This window comes from Nycticebus coucang, chromosome 5, assembly GCF_027406575.1.
Source record: "Nycticebus coucang isolate mNycCou1 chromosome 5, mNycCou1.pri, whole genome shotgun sequence".
NCBI classification, from domain to species: Eukaryota; Metazoa; Chordata; class Mammalia; order Primates; family Lorisidae; genus Nycticebus; species Nycticebus coucang.
In genome coordinates this window covers 667,673-688,346 of record NC_069784.1, presented here as the reverse complement: position 1 = coordinate 688,346, position 20,674 = coordinate 667,673, and the positions used below count along the sequence as shown (strand labels likewise).

The 20,674-nt window shown below is 44.2% G+C and overlaps 1 long non-coding RNA gene across 1 annotated transcript; it reads left to right on the top strand.

Moving 5' to 3' along the window:
• Positions 1-1,467: 1,467 nt before the first annotated feature.
• LOC128585387 (uncharacterized) lies at positions 1,468-12,096 on the top strand. Its single transcript, XR_008380038.1, has 3 exons — positions 1,468-1,530; positions 3,377-3,525; positions 11,872-12,096. It is a non-coding gene; the product is annotated as an uncharacterized LOC128585387 (long non-coding RNA).
• The last annotated feature ends 8,578 nt before the right edge of the window (positions 12,097-20,674 follow it).

The following is a 20,674-nucleotide window of genomic DNA, read 5'->3' as shown; positions in this document are numbered from 1 at the left end:
TGGATGAAATTAGGTCTCCTTCTCCTTAGCAAGGTACTGTAACCTATTTCAAAGGTGATAGTGTTACTGAAGGGCCATCCCTCATCTAATAATGGGGTACATTTATAAATCATTGACTTCCAACTTCCAGTCCTGTCTTACAAAGCTTAGTGACAAATTTCTTTATTCTATTGAACTTAGATCGAGAGAACAGGTGATTCCTATCTTAAAGTACAAAAATTAAAAAGATAATAAAAGCGACAAAATGCTGATGACCATCCTAAAGTTGCTAAGAAGTCTGAAGAGCACCAACTCTTGCACTCTTTTCCACTTCAGCCGGCTCATCCTCACACCCCCTGGCACGGCAGCCTGTGGTTCTGCACTTACCACTTACTCAGCAGCTAATGGGCCCCGGAAAGGCTGTGGCTGTCCTAAAATGCAGAGCCACTCACCGGCTTCCCTTGCCTGATTCTCCAAATCCCTGTGGGTTCATGGAATCTTCGTTTGATGGTGTTTTTACACATGAGAAAGAGGCTTTAATTGCATCACTAGTATGGACTTTTCTGTGACCCCCCCCCAAAAAAAAAGCAATATGGGCTCCCTTGGGGGAATGAAGAGGGGACAATACAAAAAAAGTTATTTTCCAATATCAAGGAAATTCATTTGCAAACACATTAAGATGCACTCGAGCAGTCACCACACAGAATTGCTCTAGAAAAGGATCTAATTTGGAAAACCACAGAGCAAAAGCATCTTCACTGCTGCAGCTTGGCACAGTAAGACAGCAGGATGACAAAAGTACTCCTCTCTACAGTGCCTCAATATTTAGAGGACGTCTGCGGCTACGGGTTTCTCCCTCACTGGAGTCATCTTTATCACGGTCTAGTATTGTGTCACCGCTCTCTCTCAAGTCCACCTGTCGCAGTGAGAAGACACAGATGTCCTCCTCCAGTGTGTGAGAAGCAAACTAGTTCAGAAGTCAGGAGGCTGAGCTTGTGGTCCCATTCCTGTTCTCACCATGCAGTTTTAGGAAAGTATCCGACATTCAGTGTTCTCATCTAAAAAAAAACAGTAAGTAGAATAGACATGATTCCAAGGAAAGGGACGCTAAGACTTAGCCCAGTCATTAGTTCAGCAACACTCTCATTAGCTGTCATTAGGCTGCTGCCAGGCGGTGGGGTGGGGCAAGGATCGCACTTTGGGACCCCAGGGCCCCTGAACAACCCCTGGGGTTCCTTGGCCCAGTGGTCTGGTCAATGGAAGGTGTAGCCACCGAGCAAAGACAGACATTGGTTCAACAACAAGGAACACAGACAGAACACTGGAGGGAGGCTGGGAGAAGAGCGAGGTCCGGACACGTGCGCTGCGTCTGCGCAGCCTCCGCTGTGGGCTGGCGCTGGCTCCCCCGAGACGTCATAGCTGTGCGCCGGGTCCCCCAGACGTCATAGCTGTGCGCCGGCTGCCCCAGATATCATAGCTGCGGGCTGGCGCCGGCTACCCGAGACGTCTTAGCTCTTGCCAAGCAGCTTTCTCCATGTGTCCGGATCCTGAGTGGGTTTTTTTCCCAGAATGTTTCTACCTGTTTAAAAGATATGTTAAAAACTATTTTAGCATAAAGGGAGTCATACCATTCTAATAGTTCACTGGCTTTTTTTCTGTTAAGTAACAGATCTTTTCCTCTTAGTGATTATAGCTTTGCATTATTCCTTTTAATGAGTATGTTAAATTCTGTAGGATGGATTTCCATAGATCAGGAGTCCTCAAACTGCAGCCCGCGGACCACATGAGGCGGTGTGATTGTATTTGTTCTCGTTTTGGTTTTTTACTTCAAAATAAGATATGTGCAGTGTGGATAGGAATTTGTTCGTAGTTTGTTTTTTTTTTTAAACTGTAGGCCGGCCCTCCAACAGTCTGAGGGACAGTGAACTCGCCCCTGTTTAAAAAGTTTGAGGACCCCTGCTAGATGCTCTGACCATTCTTCTGTTGGTGGATATTCAACTTGTTTCCAATTTTTTATTATAAACTATTTATATTACGTATAAATATTACGTATTTATTATATGTAACAAATAAGATTTTGTGAATGTGTTTTTTGATTAGGACTTGTTACATTCATTGAACTTGTATAGCTCTTGTATCACAGTCTATAGAATATTTAAAACTTTTAGCTTGACATCCAGGAATTTCTCAAAAATGACCTCAAACTGTTTCTCCAATTTAACCTCCATATCCAGCCAAATTGTCCTACTGTGTGCCTAGGACACACTATACAATCCCTGCCTTAGGCCTTTGCCTTTTCGTTGGTGCTGAGAAAGGCTTTCCTGGCCCTGGTGGCTCTTTTGGCCCACCCTTTTGGAGTGGGTAACCGTTGGATGTGATTACCCTTAGGAGTGGCTCCCTGGTTTCCTGCCCTAACCATGATTGCTTGGGTCAGGAGCTGTCACCAAGCAAATCCCCGATGTGCTAATCACAGCCTAAATTCCTGTGAACTTGGATAAAAGACCAAGAATGAGGCTGAGCTTCTCTAGAGGTGGCTCTACCCAGGTCACCATGGAAGTGATTGGGTGACCATCTGATCCATGGGGGCTAGAAACACAGAAAAAGCTGCCTGACAGAGACACAGAAATGAGAGACCCACAGAGAGGAGACATGAGACGTGGTCTGGATGTTTCCAGCTCTGCGTTCTTCCTGGGACCTGGTTACATTCCTGCACTGATGCTGTGCTTGGTTAAGCTGAGTCTTCCTGCTTCCCATGTCTCTTCCTTTATGGCTCAGCTGTGGGTGCTCTGGATCTGTGGAGGTGTCATTGAAACACAGTACAGTAAGCCCCCCCTTTTTTTTTAGACAGAGTCTCACTCTTTGCCCATGCTGGAGTGCTGTGGTCTAATCACAGCTCACTGTAGCCTCCAACTCCTGAGTTCAAGAAATCCTCCTTCCACATCCTCCCATGTAGCTGGGAATACATGCACCCACCACCACACCCAGCTAATTTTTCTATTTCTAGTAGAGATGAGGAATGACTCTTGCTGAGGGTGGTCTTGAAATCCTGAGCTCAATGATCGGCCTCCCAGAGTGCTAGGATTACCTAGGAGCATGAACCACCATGACCAGCCGGCCCTCTCTTTGCGAAAGAGAAATATATGATCAGATGTATGAGTATACCTTTAAAAATGAGAAGTGTTTTAATTAAAGAAAAGCTAGAAAGCAAAGCAGCTGGACAGAAAGATGTCTTTAAATTCAGATGTTATACTGTAACTCATGTTAGTGCGAGTGATGGGAAAGCTGCCTTATGACACAGTGAACTACTCAAAGAGCCTTATGTGATCTATCAATTAGGTTACCAGCTGTGATTTAATTTTTGCCAAATCAACTTATTCTTCTTTTTTTTTTTTTGCAGGTTTTTGGCCGGGGCCGGGTTCGAACCCGCCACCCCCAGTATATGGGACCAGCGCCCTAACTCCTTGAGCCACAGGCACCGCCCCCAAATCAACTTTCCATCATAAGAAATAGATGTTTCTTTGTCATCTCAGCACACCATATGAAGAGGTAACATCTCTCTTGCTAGAAAGCCCATATGTATAGTTTCCTTGTGTATTAGTGTGGATATCAAAATAAGTGAAACAGACTTAGTTGTGGGACTCCCTAAAATGGGTGTGGCTTGTGTCAGATTATGAGAATTCACAAGTTATACTCACTGCTAAACTTATCAGTGATCTCACTGTGTTTGGTTTGCGTGGTCTCACTGTGTTAGGTTAGAGCTAAGCCTCTTCTTTCCAACTATAAAACCTCCAGTGTGATTTTTTTATGTTTTCTTTCTAATGGCATAGGGTTTTTAAAAAGAATTATTCAGAAAAATGTTAAGACATAAATGTACATTTGAAAGAATAAAAATAAAGTGAGCACTCTTTCTAAGCTCCCCCAGGTTAAGAAATGAAACATAATCCATGTTGCACAAAATCCCTATGTGGACCTCCCCAGTTGCTCACCTCTCCCTACACCACTGAGGTGATCAGTGTCTGACTTTTCAGGGTAATCTTCTCCTTGGTTGTCTTTAGCTTAAGTACCTATTTGGCTTCCTAAACAAAATAGTGTTTAGTGTTATCTGTTTTGAGTTTAGTACAAGCAGTTTCCTGGTGCAAGAATTCCTCTAGGACAGTGGTTCTCAACCTATGGGTTGTGACCCACAGGAACTGTATTAAAGGGCCATGGCATTGGGGAGGATGAGAACCACCGCTCTAGGGTTATAAAGGGGAGTCATAGGATATGTACGTGTTCAGTCTTACTAGGTAATGCTGAACTGTTTTTTAGAGCACTTGTGAAAATACATGCTCACCAACAGTGTGCGAGAGTTCCCATTGTTGTGCAGCATTCCGTACATTTGGGATTGTGAGGCTCGTTTTAATCAATTTGTCAATATTTCCATGTGGCTCTACTTAGCATTTCCCTCCTTACTCATAAGGTGGTACAGTCTCTTTATATGTTCAATGATGATTCGAGTTTCTCTTTTTATAAAGCACCTGTTTTAATCTTTTGCCCATTTTTCCTGTTTTTTGTTATTCTGCCATTGATTCTTAAGTGTTCTTTGTATATTTTTCATACTACTCTTTTATCACTTTAGTGTTTTGCAAATATTTATCTCTTCCCATTGAAAGCTGGTGTTGTATGAAGTCTTCTGATGAATTATTTTCGCGTTAATGTCGTCCAGTTCACCAATCATTTCTTTCACAGTTGTGCATGGTTTGTGCATTTTTTGTCTTATTTAAGAAAAATTTCCTACCTCAAAGTCAGGAATATTTTCTCCCATATTCCCTTCTAAAATTTTTACAATCTTATCAGATTTTTAATTCACCTGGAAACTTTCTACGTATGACATAAAGTAAGGGTCAAATTTCCTTTTTGTAACTATGAACACCCAGTTGTCCCAGCACCATTTACTGCAAGTCCTGTTCTTTCTCCTTCAATTCTCAGCCCCCTTATATATGTGTGGGCATGAGTCTGGGCTCCCCATTCTTTGATTTATTTTTCTGTGCCTACACTAATGACATACTGTCCTAATTATCACGACTGTATAAATGGTAACATCTGGGCAGTAAGTCTCTGAACTTAACTTCTGCAAGTGCGCCGTGGCTGTCTTTGGCCCTGTATACTTCCATGTAACATTTAGAATTAAGCTGTCAAGTGTCATCAAAAATGTCTATTGGGATTTTGGTTGGAATTACAATTGCATCCTTAGGTCAATTTGGAGAGAATTCACATGTTTTTGAAAATTAACTTATTTTTTCTTTTATTTTCAATTGACACAATAATGGTACATATTTATGAAACATAAATTGGTATTTCCATACATGTATTCAACGTGTAATGCTCACATCTGGATATTTAGCATGTCTGTCACCTTGAACAGTTATCATTTCTTTGTGTGATGAACATTCAAAGTTCTCTCTTCCAGATTTTGAAAATATATACTCAATTATTTGAACATATTCAGCTTACAGTGCTACAGGACACCAGAACTTACTCCTGCTGTCACTGTCACTTTGTGTTTGTTTACCAACCTCTCCATGTCCTCTCCTCCTCCTCCCATTTCCGGCCTCAAATAGCCACAGAGAACTTACATCTTTAAATGCAAAACATGTTACAACATCAATTACGTAATGGTGTTGAATGAAATGTGTAGAATGAAATATGCAATATATAGTAGAACGTCTGTGAGTTGCCACCCAAGGGACTGAAACAAGCTGGTGAACACACAGAGGTGGTCCACGTAAGGAACCAGCCTCCCACACTGACATGTGCTTGTGGTGCACGTCCAGTCTATGGAAATTAGGTAAACTTAAGGAGGTGGTCAGTGTAGGGAGGGGGTTAGCTATGGAGTATATTTAAAAGTATCATTTATAGGCAGTGCCTGTGGCTCAAATGAGTAGGGTGCCGGCCCCATATGTCGGAGGTGGTAGGTTCAAACCCAGCCCTGGCCAAAAACTGCAAAAAAAAAGTATCATTTATAGGCGTGGCACCTGTGGCTCAAGCAGCTAAGGTGCCAGCCACATACACTTGAGCTGGTGGGTTCAAATCCAGCCTGGGCCCACCAAACAACAATGACGGCTGCAACCAAAAAAATAGCTGGGTGTTGTGGCAGGCGCCTGTAATCCCAGCTACTTGGGAGGTGGAGGCAGGAGAATTGCTTGAGCCCAGGAGTTGGAGGTTGCTGTGAGCTGTAATGCCACGACACTCTAACCAGGGTGACAGCTTGAGGCTCTGTCTAAAAAAAAAAAAAAAGTATCATTTATACCCAAATAGGTTGTTATCCTCAAAATCTGATTGGGAAAGATAGTTTTTGTTTGATTAAATGCTTTCCCCCTGTATTTCTAGGGTATAGATTCAATACCCTAGTATAATGGCAAACTAGAAATCACAGTATGAGGAAGAAATCGGAGATGATGGTTTGATTTCAGGAACATTGTATAGGATCATCATACAAGAATTAGCAGACCCTATCTAGCCACATAGAATTTTAAAGTTTTCTGGAAATTAATTTTCACCTTCAGGACACCAGAGGCAGCAAGGGGGGAGAGAAGGGAATTGCCCGATTTCAGAATGTGTGTGGCTGACCTAAAAAGGAAACATTTCATAATTTGGCCTCCTAGTCTCCCTATCACTGGAAACCTCAGCTGCTTCTTGGATAAGAACTTAAACTTGGATGGTATTATTTTAACTGAATTATATCATCATGGGAGAAACCATTTCTGACAACCCATAGAAGAATTAAGTCTTACTTGGGATTACCACTTATAATTTTGCCTCCTTTGATCATCACGTCTACTTGTTTGGCAATTCGGCTTCTAAATCAGACAGTAGGTAGAGCTGGTCAGCCTTGAACTTCAAAGACGATGAGCTGTCCTACCATCTGCAGGAGTGTCATTGAGTCCCGGTGTCCGCACAGATCTCAGCTCCTCTATTCTAAAAGATGAGCAGTGATTCTGTTCTAAGGTGCAGTGGACTAACTGGCCAGTCCTGGAGCAACCCCGATGGTCGCGGCTGCGTCCAGCAGTTTCCCCGCAGAATGTGGGCACCAGAGCTAGTGGGCACCCGGTTTGCACACGTCAGCTTGCAGAAGCCTGTTTTGTTCGTTTCCGCCCCCAACCCCCTTTGCGTATTTTGTGTGACTGAGAAGTGCTGTTGACTCACGGGGACATGAACTGAGGTCCTTTGTCACTCTCTTCCTTTGGCCTTGCCAAATTTAGCCTGCTTGAGCGCGATCCTGTTGGTGTTTGTACGTTTGTTGGGGGTGGGGGGTGGGGTAGGGAGAAAAGTGTATAAGCCAGAGATTACTGCGGACGGTATTTTATTTTCATAAAGAGGGAAAAATGCACCTACCACCTAATGACAAGTTTGGAGCAACACAAGACAGATTCTATTCCTGTCTTCCACGTTTTTTGGCTACGTGCCTTCGGGCAAGTCACTTCACCTCTAGTTTTCCTCGTTTGCGAAATGAAAGCCCGGTAGCGCGGACAGCCCTGCGGGCCTCTCCTTGGACCGTGTCCGCGCAGGGCCGGCTGCGCGCGGTGCGAGTGACCCAGTGTTTCTCTGGGGGTGCGCCCGCGTTCGGTACCACTTTCCCCCCGGTTGAAAGCGAGGCCTGACTTCCCCTTCCACGGACTGAAAGGTTCTCGGTCTGCAAACGTGCGCGGGAAAGAGCCGTGGGCTCTGCGCCCCCTCGCAGGCTGGGGAACCTGGGGACCTTTTTCCGGTGCGGCGGACGGCTGACCCGAGCCGGGCCGAGAAGGCGTCGCTCCCTTGCAGAGACCTGGCAGGGAGAAGCGCGCGGTGGGGCCTCTCCCTCGAGTAGGGACCGGCCACTGTGGCGCGTTCCGGGAGGCCGTTGCGAGCAGGAGCGCGGGGGAGGCGCAGGCTGGCGGCACCGGGCGCCCGGATCCCGGCCCCCGCCGCCCGCCGCCGCCGCCGCCGCCGCCTGTTGCTTTCGGCAGTGACAGTGACGCATCCGGCGGGCGGCGCTCTGCGCGGAAACCGGAGCCTCCGGGCGCCACCTCCCCCCCTCCTTGTGCCTCCCGCAGCGCCCGGCGGTGACCGCGGGTCGCGGAGAGGGTGAGGACGGAGGACTACGGGTCGCGGATCTCAGGCGGCTGCAGGCGCAGGGTGGGAGTTGGTCGTGTTGGTTGCTCAGCCCACTGTGCCGAGACGCGCACACAACGCCCTTAGCTTCCCCTGGAAGTGAGGAAGCAGCTGGAAGTCGGGCGGGAGGCAGCTGCGGGCTGCGTGCGGGTCAGTTCCGGCCAGCAGCCAGCGGGTCGCAGAGGGGACTTTGCCGCGGCCGGGGGGACTCTGCTCTGGCCGGGGCTCCCTTGGGCGTTAAAATAGCTTTCGCCCTGCGCGCGGGAAGTTTCCCACAGACCTGTCTCTATTGTCAATCTTCACACTGGGATCCGGGACACCTGTCATAAGGGGACGTTGGAAAATTAAATAACGCAGTGTTTACCCAGGTGCCAGCGCCTCGGGGACCCTGGGCAGATGCTACATCTGAGGCTCCGCGGCACATCTGGGCACTCACTGGAGAGGACCCTGCCAGTCATTCCAGGACAACTCCGGAAACGTCCTCTAGTTTTTGACAGAAACTGAACTGATCCTTTAAAAGGCTCTTGTTCCGTCCTCTGCCCCACCTTTCCTCTCATAGGATTCAGACCAGCTCTGACTCCTGGACTCCTGGGAAGACCCGAGGCAGGAAGCTGAGTGCGGGGCTGGTCTGGTGTGGGGGACGGGGGCCAGACCGAGTGGACCTCCCAACCCTGCGGGGCCTCCCTGGGTGAGGAAGCAGTTGACAGCATGTGAGAGTGTGTGTGTGTTTCCGTGTGTGTCTCTGTGTGTCTCTGTCTGTCTGTGTCTCTGTGTGTGTGTGTGTGTGTGTGTGTGTGTGTGTGTGTGTGTGTGTGTAGTATTCAAGTAAATGTAGGTTAAGGAGAGCAGGGAGGCTAATACCCTGGACTTTCCTCCCATAGACAGCAGAGTCTTTCCACAGCAAATCATCACAGGGTCTCACAGTTTTGTGGAGGAGTTTATCTAGAAAAGTGAAATAATGTTAATTTTTCTAACATTATGAAATCTTGGGAATTATTTCCTCTATTTGTTTGGGTTTTAGTGGTCACTGCTCTCCAGGGCAGCTGTTTTTCCTTTTTAGGGCTCCATTTTGTAAACTGAGGCTGAAACACCTAGACAGGCCTCTCCCTGGGAACCCTGGACAGTGGGAAGGTGAGCAGCCTCTCAGCAGAGGTGATGCCTCATAGGGAGTGAAAGGAAGGACTTTCTCCTTTAGAAACAAAACCCTCCTTTTTATGAGTCATTATAGAAAATTAGGTGTTTTTTTTTTTTCAGAATCAGAAAAAAAGGAAATCTCACCACCCAGAAGAACACTGTTAACAATTTGATGTGTAGATTATAGGTGACCACACTGAGCACAATGCTGTGTGACCTTTACCCCTTGCATGAAATATAGTGGCACGTCACTAAACATGTCCCGTACATGGCTATTTAGTATTCCGTTATGTATGTGTTTAAACAAAGCCCCATTGAAGGACTCAAAATTGTATCCAGAATTTTGCTTCTTAAGGGAGAGGAGAGTGTGCCGCCTCTTAGCTAAATGTTTGAGCACATTTGCTTGTTTACATAGTAAGTTTCTTAGAAGTGGTGTTGCTGGGCTCAGGGTTAAGGACTGCCATATGGTGACCTTTTGAGTTTTATACCCCCCAGCCCCACCTAGTGTTTTCCCAGACTTTGTATACTGTTTATTTGCAAAGACTATTGGACATGCATGGGCGCACATCACCTGCCAGGACAGAGATGTGTACAGTGTAGCCCAGAGATGAATAGAATACATTGTAGTTTAATGTGCAGTCCCCACTGTCAAAGAAAGCTTTGGGAAGTGTCTTGAAGGACCAGTAGACTTTCTTCAGACCAACAGATTTTGGATGAGGGGAAGATAGTCGTGAGCATTGAAGAGGGGAGGGTGAGAAGGGGGCCAAGGCAAATTTCCTTACAGAAACTCAGTGTCACTGACAGCCTGATGAATCTTTACTTATTTGTGTTTCATCATTCCTACACATGTGTAAGGGTCTTTGTGTTGGTTTCATAATAGTATTGAGTACATTGGGTGCTTTTACCCCCATTCTTGAGATATTTTATTAAGAAGAATGTGTTTCACCTCCATCCAGGTGAACATAAAAGATGTAAAGTCTCCACCTTTTTATGGCTGAATAGTATTCACAGTATACATATACCACAATTTGTTAATCTATTCATGGGTTGATGGGCGTTTGGGTTGCTTCCATGACTTGATAGTTATGAATTGAGCTGCAATAAACATTCTGGTGCAAATGTCTTTGTGGTAAATTGACTTTTGTTCTTCTAGGTAGATACCTAGCAGACCCAGCTATTTTTAGGAGAGATGGAGTCTTGCCCTGTCTCAGGCTGGTCTCCTGAGCTCAAGCCATCTACCTTCCTTGGCTTCCCAGAGGGCTAGGATTACAAGTGTGAGCCACCTTGCCCAGCTTTTTTGTCTTTTTCTACCCTTTTTTTTTTTCTTTTGGAGAAAGAGTGTCACTCTTGTCACCCTGGGTAGAGTCCTATGGTGTCATAGTTCACAGCAACATCAAATTCTTGGGCTCAAGTGATTCTCTTGCCTCAGCTGCCTGAGTAGCTGGGACTACAGGCGCCCCCCAGTTAGCTAGTATTTTAGAGATGGGGTCTCGCTCTGGCTCAGGCTGGACTTGAACTCCTGAGCTCAAGCAATCTACCCACCTTGGTCTCCCAGAGTGCTGGGATTATAGGCAGGAGCCACCTCACCTGGTCTTTTTGTTTTTTTCTACTTTAGGGAATGGCTTTTTTAGCTGGGCATGCTGGGTGGTACATGCCTGTGGCTACATGGGAGGCTAGTCGAAAGGATAGCTTGAGTGCTAGAGTCCAAGTCTGTAGTGAGCTGTGATGCTACTGTCTCTCACTTCAACTTGGAGCTGGTATTAGAGGAAGAGTCTATCTAAAAAAAAAAAAAATAATAATAATAATAATGGCTTTAATACTGGAAAATACCCCAGATTACTCCAGTTTCCTATCAGGAAACAATCTAAGATTTCCAATAAGTCTAAAAACATAGTATATAGATTTTAATATGTGAAAGCCCTTTGTAAACCATAAAGTAGTATTCCATGAAAGAGATATTTCTGGAAGGTAGTTTAAGAGAAACGCTTCCTTATAGACCAGGGGTTCTCAACCTTCCTAATGCTGCAATGTATTTTCATTGCTGCAAAGGGGTCGCGACCCACAGTTTGAGAGCTGCTGTTGTAGACAAAGGGTCAAAAACTCAAGGATGTACTGTGACCACATAAGTGCAGGAATTACTTTCAATAATTCTGGAAAATTCCCAGTTATTCTCTGTCTTAATATTTCCTCTCTCTCATTTTCTCTATCTCCTTGAAGAATTCTGATTACATGTACATAGACATTCCTATTCTATCATTCCAGGGCTATAACCTCTCTCTTATACACAGTCTGTATCTCTGCACACCCCTGCACTGCACTCACTGCATTCTTAGGATACAACTGCTAGGCTACAAATTCTTTCTTCAGCCGTGTCCGGTCTCCTTGTTAACTTTTTGACTTTTTAATTTCTTTTTCTTTCCATTCCTGGAAGTTCTATTTCAGATCTGTTTAGAAAATTTTGTGTAGTCTTTTTGTTTCTTATGCATGTTTACAGGTTTTAATTTCTTGACATGAAAGCTTTCAAGGCAAGAAAATCTCTCTCCTGGCCTCTGGGCTTCCATGAGCAAAAGGGATCTGTGAAGTAACACATGATTTACATAAGAATATTCCTTTTCTCCCCTCACATAGGCATGTTCAGGAATAAAGAGGAACCTCGGACTCTGTTCTGAAGAAGCGACTCCTTCCAGCATCACCTCCCCCACCTGCTACACTCACAGGACCACTCTGCCTGGCATTCAATATAATCTCTTGTGGTCCCTATTCCTGCCACACAAGAAGCCCAGGGCACTGAGTTCATCTCTGACACCCAAAGCTGATCCCCATGTGGCTCTAAGGACAAGAGATTTACTTTGTTAGTCACTTTATCTTCAGAGTACCCAGCAAAAAATATATTCAAATAATATTTGTTGAGTGAGTTGGTCTCAGACATTCTTATTTTACATTCTGTGTTTTGTCATTCCATATCTGAAGACCACAGGTGTGATTTTTGCCACTTGTTGCTTCTAGCTTTTACCCCCCCCCAGGCCCTGATTACCTGTAGATTTTGTAGATTTCGTCTCTGAGTTCATATTACTGGGGTTTTATCTACAGAAATCCTTTGGTGTATAAGTAGGGGTTCATTCATGTGGAGATCATTTGTGTTTACTTTTACTAGTTGCCTGAGGTAACTGTTTACCCAGGACCACATTAATATCTTTTCTTATGTTTTCGAAACTATATAAGTAGGGTAAATTGAGGTACAAACCTGTGTGTGCAGGAATGTTAGCTTTGCACATAAATTATGAAAAGAGGAAATGTGTGTGTGTCCTATGCCGAATGCCGAGGTGCAGACGGGCATGTGTCCGTGTCCCTTCTCTACAGTGAGTCTCTTACCCGCCCTCATTGCACCAGAAGCTGCATGGGATCTGACTTTCTCAGAAGGGACTTAGCTTGAACTGATTTCTAAAAATGCTTTGTTCTTAGGTTTTTAGATTTTTTAAGGGTAGCTTGATTTTTATGTGAAATCAGCAATTTTTAAATGTTAGCAAACAACTGATACTTAAAACAAAAAAGTTGCTGGAAACAAAATCACCATATGGACATCATATGATCTTCAGTCTATATTAGCTTGAAATCTCTGTTTTAGACGCACTAAGCAATCAGCCCATGTGTATTGTATTTATACGATACAGAATGCATTTTTTAAGAATGCGTCTGATACAACCACCACAAATCTGGAAGAAACAGTACAATTTTAGGTTTCTGCTTTTTTTCTATATAAATGTAATTGTCAGATCATGTGTCTAGATTTTTAGTTCAGGAAATAGGATCACTGTATCTATGATACAGGGAAATGTAAGCATAGTTCCTGCCTTCAAAGACTTTACTTTTTTATGGTCTTAGAGACAAGGTCGTACCTTCACACAGGCTGGAGTGCAGTGGCACGATATCTGCCCACTGCAGCCTTGAACATCTGGGTTCTCCTGCCTCAACTTCTAAAAATGCTCAAATTACAGGTATGAGCCACGACCCTGGACCAAATTTTACCTTCAGTGTAATAGAGAATGTGCAAGATGAATTAAAATATCAAGAGATTTAAAGAATAATTAGGAAGTCACTGCTTCTGTGTGGGTCTGCCGCCAAGGAGCCTTAATTAGGATGGGCAGAATAGGCAAATACCGAGTATTTAAAAGGTAATGTAATGAGAGTTGATAATTGAATGAATGTGGGATAAGCATATGGGAGAAATTGTATGCTGTGTTTATGTGACTGAGAAAATTCTAACCAAGCATCATATTTCATGACTGTCAGTATTTTTTTCTTTTTAAGACAGAGTCTCACTTTCTCACCCTGGAAAATGTTGTGGCGTCACACTAGCTTATAGCAACCTCAAACCCCTGGGCTCAACTGATCCTCCGGCCTCAGCCTCCTGAGTAGCTGGGACTATAGGTGCCTGTCACAACACCCAACTAATGTTTCTATTTTTAGAAGAGACAAGGTCTCAGTTTTGCTCAGACTGGTCTTAAACTCCTGAGCTCCAGGGATCCTCCTACCTTGGCATCCTGGAGTGCTGGGATCACAGAAGTGAGCCACACCACATCCAGCCCTGTCAGTGATTATTTTGAAAGAAAAAAAAAAAACATCCCATTGTCACTTTTCTTTCATTTTTTTCATTTCTGGTAAACTAAAGGCGATGTGAAGGATATTCTTACCTATAAAAGGCTCAACAACTGTGATCAATTCCTTTTGTTTCTTTCTTGGCCTCCCACGGTACTAGGATTATAGGTATGAGCCATCATGTCTGGCTGTGTAATCAATTTTTGTATAACAAAAATTCCAGGTATTAGGGGAGATATTTTCTCTGTTATATTCATGTAAATTATCCTTTTCTAGTATTTGCTCATCATTAAAGGATTGCTTTTCTCCTTAAATAAACAAAACATTTTGCAAAGGCACATCAAGATTTTGAAATATCTTTGGGCTCTCATGTTGGAAAGCTTCATTGAAATAGACTGTCTGCATTCTCCTGGCTCAATGCTATTAGTTCCACTTAAGGCATTTCTCTAGCATCTGCTCATTTGAAGGGGCTATAGGGAAATGGATGACATTAAGTAAGATAGATTATGGCTTCCATCCAACTCCTGTCTCTCTGTGGGCCTAGCAGGCATAACTCCATTATTGCTAATGTGAGTTTTTTATTTATTTATTTATTTTTATTAACCATAGCTGTGTACATTAGTATGATCGTGCGGCACCATACACTTGGTTCATAGATCGTTTGACACATTTTCATCACATTAGTTAACATAGCTTTTGTAGCATTTTCTTAGTTATTTTGCCAAGACCTTTACATTCCACATTTACTGGGATTCACATATACCCTTGTAAGATGCACCGCAGGTGTAATCCCATTAATCCCCCTCCTTTTCCCTCCCTCCCCTCCCTTTCCCCCTTCTCCCTATTCTTAGGTTATAACTGGGATACAGCTTTCATGTGAAGGTCCTACATTAGTTTCATAATAAGGGTGAGTACATTGGGTACTTTTTCTTCCATTCTTGAGACACTTTACTAAGAAGAATATGTTCCAGCTCCATCCATGTAAACATGAAAGAGGTAAAGTCTCCATCTTTCTTTAAGGCTGCATAATATTCCATGGTGTACATATACCACAATTTATTGATCCATTCATGGATCGATGGGCACTTGGGCTTTTTCCATGACTTAGCAATTATGAATAGGGCTGCAATAAATATTCTGATACAAATATCTTTGTTATGGTGTGATTTTTGGTGTTCTGGGTATATGCCCAGTAGGGGGATTACAGGATTGAATGGCAGATCTATTTTTAGATCTCTAAGTGTTCTCCATATCTCTTTCCAAAAGGAATGTATTAATTTGCATTCCCACCAGCAGTGCAAAAGTGAGTTTTGAGCATGAGCCTCTGTGCTAGAAATCTATCAATCTGCTGATCTTTGTGGTAGGATTAACTTTAGGTGTAAGTGGTTAATTGGAGCAATGGTCTGATTGAAGATGATTAGCACCTAGAAGGTTTTATTTTTACTTATTCTGCTTCCTGCGTAGCACTGAAATGATAAAGGCAACACTGGGAGAATTTGGTTGCTTGTGTAGATGGAAGACTCCAGGCAGGAATCCAGCTAGGGTTATGTTTGTCTAGCACTTGAGGCATAACCAAATGCTTTCTAACTGCATAGTGTCACATTTGAATCCTTCTGCAATTCTTCCTGACAGTGGATAGGGGCAGCCCTATTATTCCAATTTAGAAACTAATTATCAGAGTTGTACTGACATTTCTTGTCCTGCATCAGGCACTGGACTAGACCCTAAATCTTATAACTGGTCCCGTTTTTCATCCAAGATTGCTTCAGGACCATTTAGTTGAACAAGTGTTCTGCTGGAGATGGAATGCTTCCCCCGAAAAGCATGTGTTGGAAACTTAATCTGCCATGCCGCAGTAGTGGGAGGTGGGGCCTATTGGGAGGTGATTAGGTCCCCCTTGTGAATGGATTAATGCCGTTTATGAAAGAACTCAAGACAGTGAGTTGACCCCTGCTCACCCTCTTACACCAGCTCTCTCGCTCTTCTGCATTCTGCTATGGCCGCGGCAGAAGAGCCCCCAGCAGGTTCTGGCCTCCAGACCTCTGGGGGCAGCAAGACACGCAATATAGCCTCTGCTGTCAGAGGACCTGGCTAAGTGCAGTGGCTCTTAGTGGCGTCCCAGCTACTGGGGAGGCTGAGGCAGGAGGATCACTTGGACCCGAGTTTTGAGGTTTCTGTGAGCTATGATGATGCCATGGCATGCAGTCCAGCCTGAAGGACAGAGCAAGAGCCTATCTCAAAAAAAGAGTTAAAGTTTATGTGATGAAAGTTTATGAAAATGGTTGCAGCATAAATTGTATTTTCATGAAGTATTTTAGGACTGTAGAGAGAAGCTAGGTCATCACCGGATGTTTGCTGGGAAAAGTCTCATGGAGCAGCTCTTTGGGTGATCTTGGATGTGCTACAATAAAGGCAACTGAGGGTGAACGTCCTGGGTACTTCGCATCCCCCTCTCATCTGAACTTCACCATCACCCCCTGCAGTAGGTGTTACCCTCTCTGCAGATGAGAAAATCAATGCTCAGAGAGGTGGGGAGACCTGTCCAAGACACACAGTGGAGGAGGGTGCCAAGGCTGAACACAGGACACCGGTGCCCCAAGTCTTTACCACCACTGTGCACAGTTTCATAAAGTATGCTTTAAAATCTGACTTTTAAAAATGCACACAAAATTATGTCCAGCTCGTTAAAGCAAAAGGACAATTAGAGGCCCCTTCTCTGATATGCGGGCAGGGCTGTGACATGGTGTAGACTATCACACTATTGCATTCCACATTCTCACTTAAAGAAGAAACTCCTGGTGCACAAAAAAATACCTTTAAGCTTCAAGATACTTGTAAAAAGCTCGAGTAGTTAATCAAAAATGGTGCCAAACTTAGGAAAACAAAACAAGAGAAACTATAAGCATAGAGCATATTAAAGGATGAGCATACCAGCCAGGCTAAGTTTCCACAGAGGCCCAGTCTTTGTGGCCTGACCCTTGGGCACAGTTTACTGCAGGAGGCTGGGATTCCACACCTGTGCTTCTTGAACAGTTGAGGGAGGGACCCAGGAGAAACTCATCCCTCTGCACAAGTTTCTGAAGCCATCAGGAGTGGCTCACCTGTGCTTTCAAGGGCTTTTATTCCAGGTACTGTTTGTACTGAGTTTATTCACGTTTCCCCCAGTGCCAACACAGTTTTGTCAATGCACAGTGCCTGGAGGCACAGGGTGCTTGCTGTTGGCGTGTGTCTTTTCACAGGTGTTGCCAAGGAGCAGGGAGGAGCAATTAGGAAAGAGGTGGCAAATCAGGCTTGGAGGAGGATGAGAGGATGCTGGAAAATTAAGAGCAGGGCTAACAGACACGGACAGTTTAATTAGAGTTTTCACATTGTGGTATTTGTGGTAAAATGTGCCATTTTAACCACTTTTAAGTGTCAGTTTAATGGCATTAATTATATTCATAGTGTTGGACAACCACTACCATTATAATTTCTTTTCTTTTTTTGTAGAGACAGAGTCTCACTGTACCGCCCTCGGGTAGAGTGCCATGGCGTCACACGGCTCACAGCAACCTCTAACTCTTGGGCTTACGTGATTCTCTTGCCTCAGCCTCCCGAGCAGCTGGGACTACAGGCGCCTGCCACAACGCCCGGCTATTTTTTTGTTGCAGTTTGGCCAGGGCTGGGTTTGAACCCGCCACCCTCGGCATATGGGGCTGGCGCCCTACTCACTGAGCCACAGGCGCTGCCCAAACATTTCCATCACCCTAAACAGAAACTTTTTGCCCATTAAGCAATAGCTCCCCACTCCTGCCTACTTTCAGCCCCTGATAAGCTCTTAAGTTACTTTTTGTCTCTATGAATTGACCTATTCTAGATATTTTATATTTTTTATGTAAGTGAAATTATGCGGTATCTGACCTTCAGTTTCTGGCTCCCTTAACTTCGCACATTTCCAGGGTTCTTCCACATTGTAGCATATGTTGAACCTTGCTCTTTTTTATGGTTTAAAATGTTATGTTATATCCATTTGCCACATTTTGTCCATTCATGTACTGAGAGACACTTGGGTTGTTTCCACCTTTTTTGCTACTGTTAATAAGCTGTAATTAACATTAGTGTTCTTAGAGTCTCTCTTTTCAATTCTTTTGAGTATATATACTTGCACAAGAGTGGAATTGCTGGGTCATATGGCAATTTTATGTTTAGCTTTTTCTATTGGAGACAGAGTCTCACTTTGTCACCCTGGGTAGAGTGCTGTGGGGTCATAGCTCACAGCAACCTCAAACTTTTGCGCTCAAGTAATCCTCCTGCCTCAGCCTCCCAAGTAGCTGGGACGATGGATGCCCACCACAAAGCCCAGCTAATTTTTCTCTATGTTTAACCTTTATGTTTTTTTCAAAGATTGGGTCTCACTCTGTTGCCGGTCTTGTACTCCTGTCCTCAAAGGATCTTACTGCCTCAATTACAATCACAATTACAATTATCTGCTGGAATTACAGATACCCAATTATCTATGTTTAACTTTTGGGGGACTGTCAAGCTGTTTTCCACAGGGACTGCAGGACTTCATATTCTCCCTAGCAATGTATGAAGGCTCCAATTTCTCCATATCTTTGCCAAAACTTTTTAAAATTAGTTTTCTGTTTTTGAGATAGAGTCTCACTTTGTTGCTCTGGGTAGAGTGCAGTGACACCACTGTGTTATTGTAGCTCACAGCAACCTCAAACCCCTGGGCTCAAGTGATCCTCCTGCCTCAGCCTCCTGAGTAGCTAGGACTACAGGTGAGTGCTATCATGCCTAGCCAATTTTTCTATTTTTAGTAGAGATGGGGTCTCACTCTTGCTCAGGCTGGTCTTGAACTCCTGGTCTCTAGTGATCCTCCTCCTGGGCCTCTCAGAGTGCTGGGATGACAGGTGTGAGCCACTGTGTCGCCCCCAATTTCATTCTTTTGCATGTGGAAATTCAGTTGTGCTCACTCCATCTGTTCAAGAGACTATACCTTCCCCCATTGGATGGATTTGGCACCCTGGTCGAGAATCCATGGACCATGAATGTGAGGGTTTATTCCTGACACTCAGTTCTGCCCCACTGGTCTGCGTGTCGACCCTCATGCCAGGATCACACTGTTTAGGTTATGACAGTTTTGAAATTAGAAAGTGTGAGTCCTCTAACTTTCTGATTTTTTGTAATGATTGTTTTGGCTATTTGGGGCCCCTTGCAATCCTATATGAATTTGAGGACAGGCTATTGGTGTTCTGACAAGAGATTGTGTTAAATCTGTAAATCACTTTGGGCATTATTGCCATCGTAATAATATCGGGTCTTCCAATCCATGAATGTGGATGTCTCCCAGTTAGGTCTTTCTTAATCTCTTTCAGCCATGTTTTGTAGTTTCCAGTGTAAAATATTTCACCTCCTTGGTTAAATTCACTCCTTTGAATTTTATACTTTTTGATGTTATCATCTATAATTCACAGCCCAGGATGGGGTAGGGAGGGTAGAGATAGATATGCAAACAAAAGAGAACACAGAACGATAAAGGAAAGTAGAAAGTGTATGCGAAGGACTCTGCAAAGCCAAAGGGGCAGTTCTGCCCTCCAGAGGGAGCAGTTGTGGCCACCAGGGGCAGGTGCACCCGGGTGGCCACCACAGGCGAGTGCACGCGGGCCGACCGCGGCAGACGTGGCCACCACGGGCTGGTGCACCCGGGCGAACCGCTGCAGACGTGGCCGCCATGGGCAGGTGCACCCAGGCCGACCACGGCAGTCTCTTTCTGCAGTAGGGCCTTCCTTCCCTTTCCTCTTGTGTTACCCTGTGTCTTAGAACTTTAAGGTCCTGGTCCCACCAATGATACCATAATAACCCAACTTTTTTTTTTTTTTTTTTTTTACTAACACAGTGCTTGGCACATACTTATACTGAATAAAAACAGGAGACCCTCCATAATGACCTCCTCCCCACACCAACCCCTTCCTCAAGTCGACCTAATGTCATAGACTGGACCTGCACCACATGTCAGCCTGTTTCCTTATGGTGATACCCCTGCTGACCAGGTTGTTACAGTCCCTTGGGTGGTCACCTTGCAGGGGTTCTGTTGTATTGGTTGGATTAAGTTGAACTATGGGATGCCATGGACATTGGAGAGTATATTATTTCTGGTATCACTCTCCTTGCAAAATAATGGACAATTTGAACTTGGAAAGAAGTTATATCCAATTCTTGTTCAGTTGTAATTCACCTTTCTCTGGCTTTGGGGCATGAAATTTAGACTTTCCACATTCATTACCCAATCTGTCAAAGGCATGGATAATTTCGTGGCCAATAACTTTTGCATGAAGTTGAACTATAAAGATGCACACAATTTTAGTACAATCGGACCTCATAAAATAATGCAATCTACCCCGATGAGGTAGCTGAGATCACAGAGGTTCAAGGGACACCCTAAGCTTCTTGCTTCTGCAGAGCTCACCTGACATTCGCTCCCTGCTTTTGATCCAGGGGCTTTCCAAGGCATGATGTGTGGTTGCCAGCACAGCATTTCCACATGAGGTGTTTTGATTATTAATGCAGTATACTAACTCCCAGGAGTAGAATAAGCCTCATTGTTATAGCTCATAAGTCAATCCAAAGCAACCTGATATTCCTGTAAAACTGAATAGATTTTGAAGCCAAGCATCCTTGGAATCACTCAGAGAGGGCTGTTGTCTTATTTATCTATTAAAAACTCTCATAAATGAGCCCTTCTGTGTGGACACTCATGGTGTCTTAGTTTTATTGATTCTGTTGTCTTGTTGTTAATTACAAGAACCACAAAAGCCTTCAATTAGAGTAAAGCCATAATAAATAAGATTGG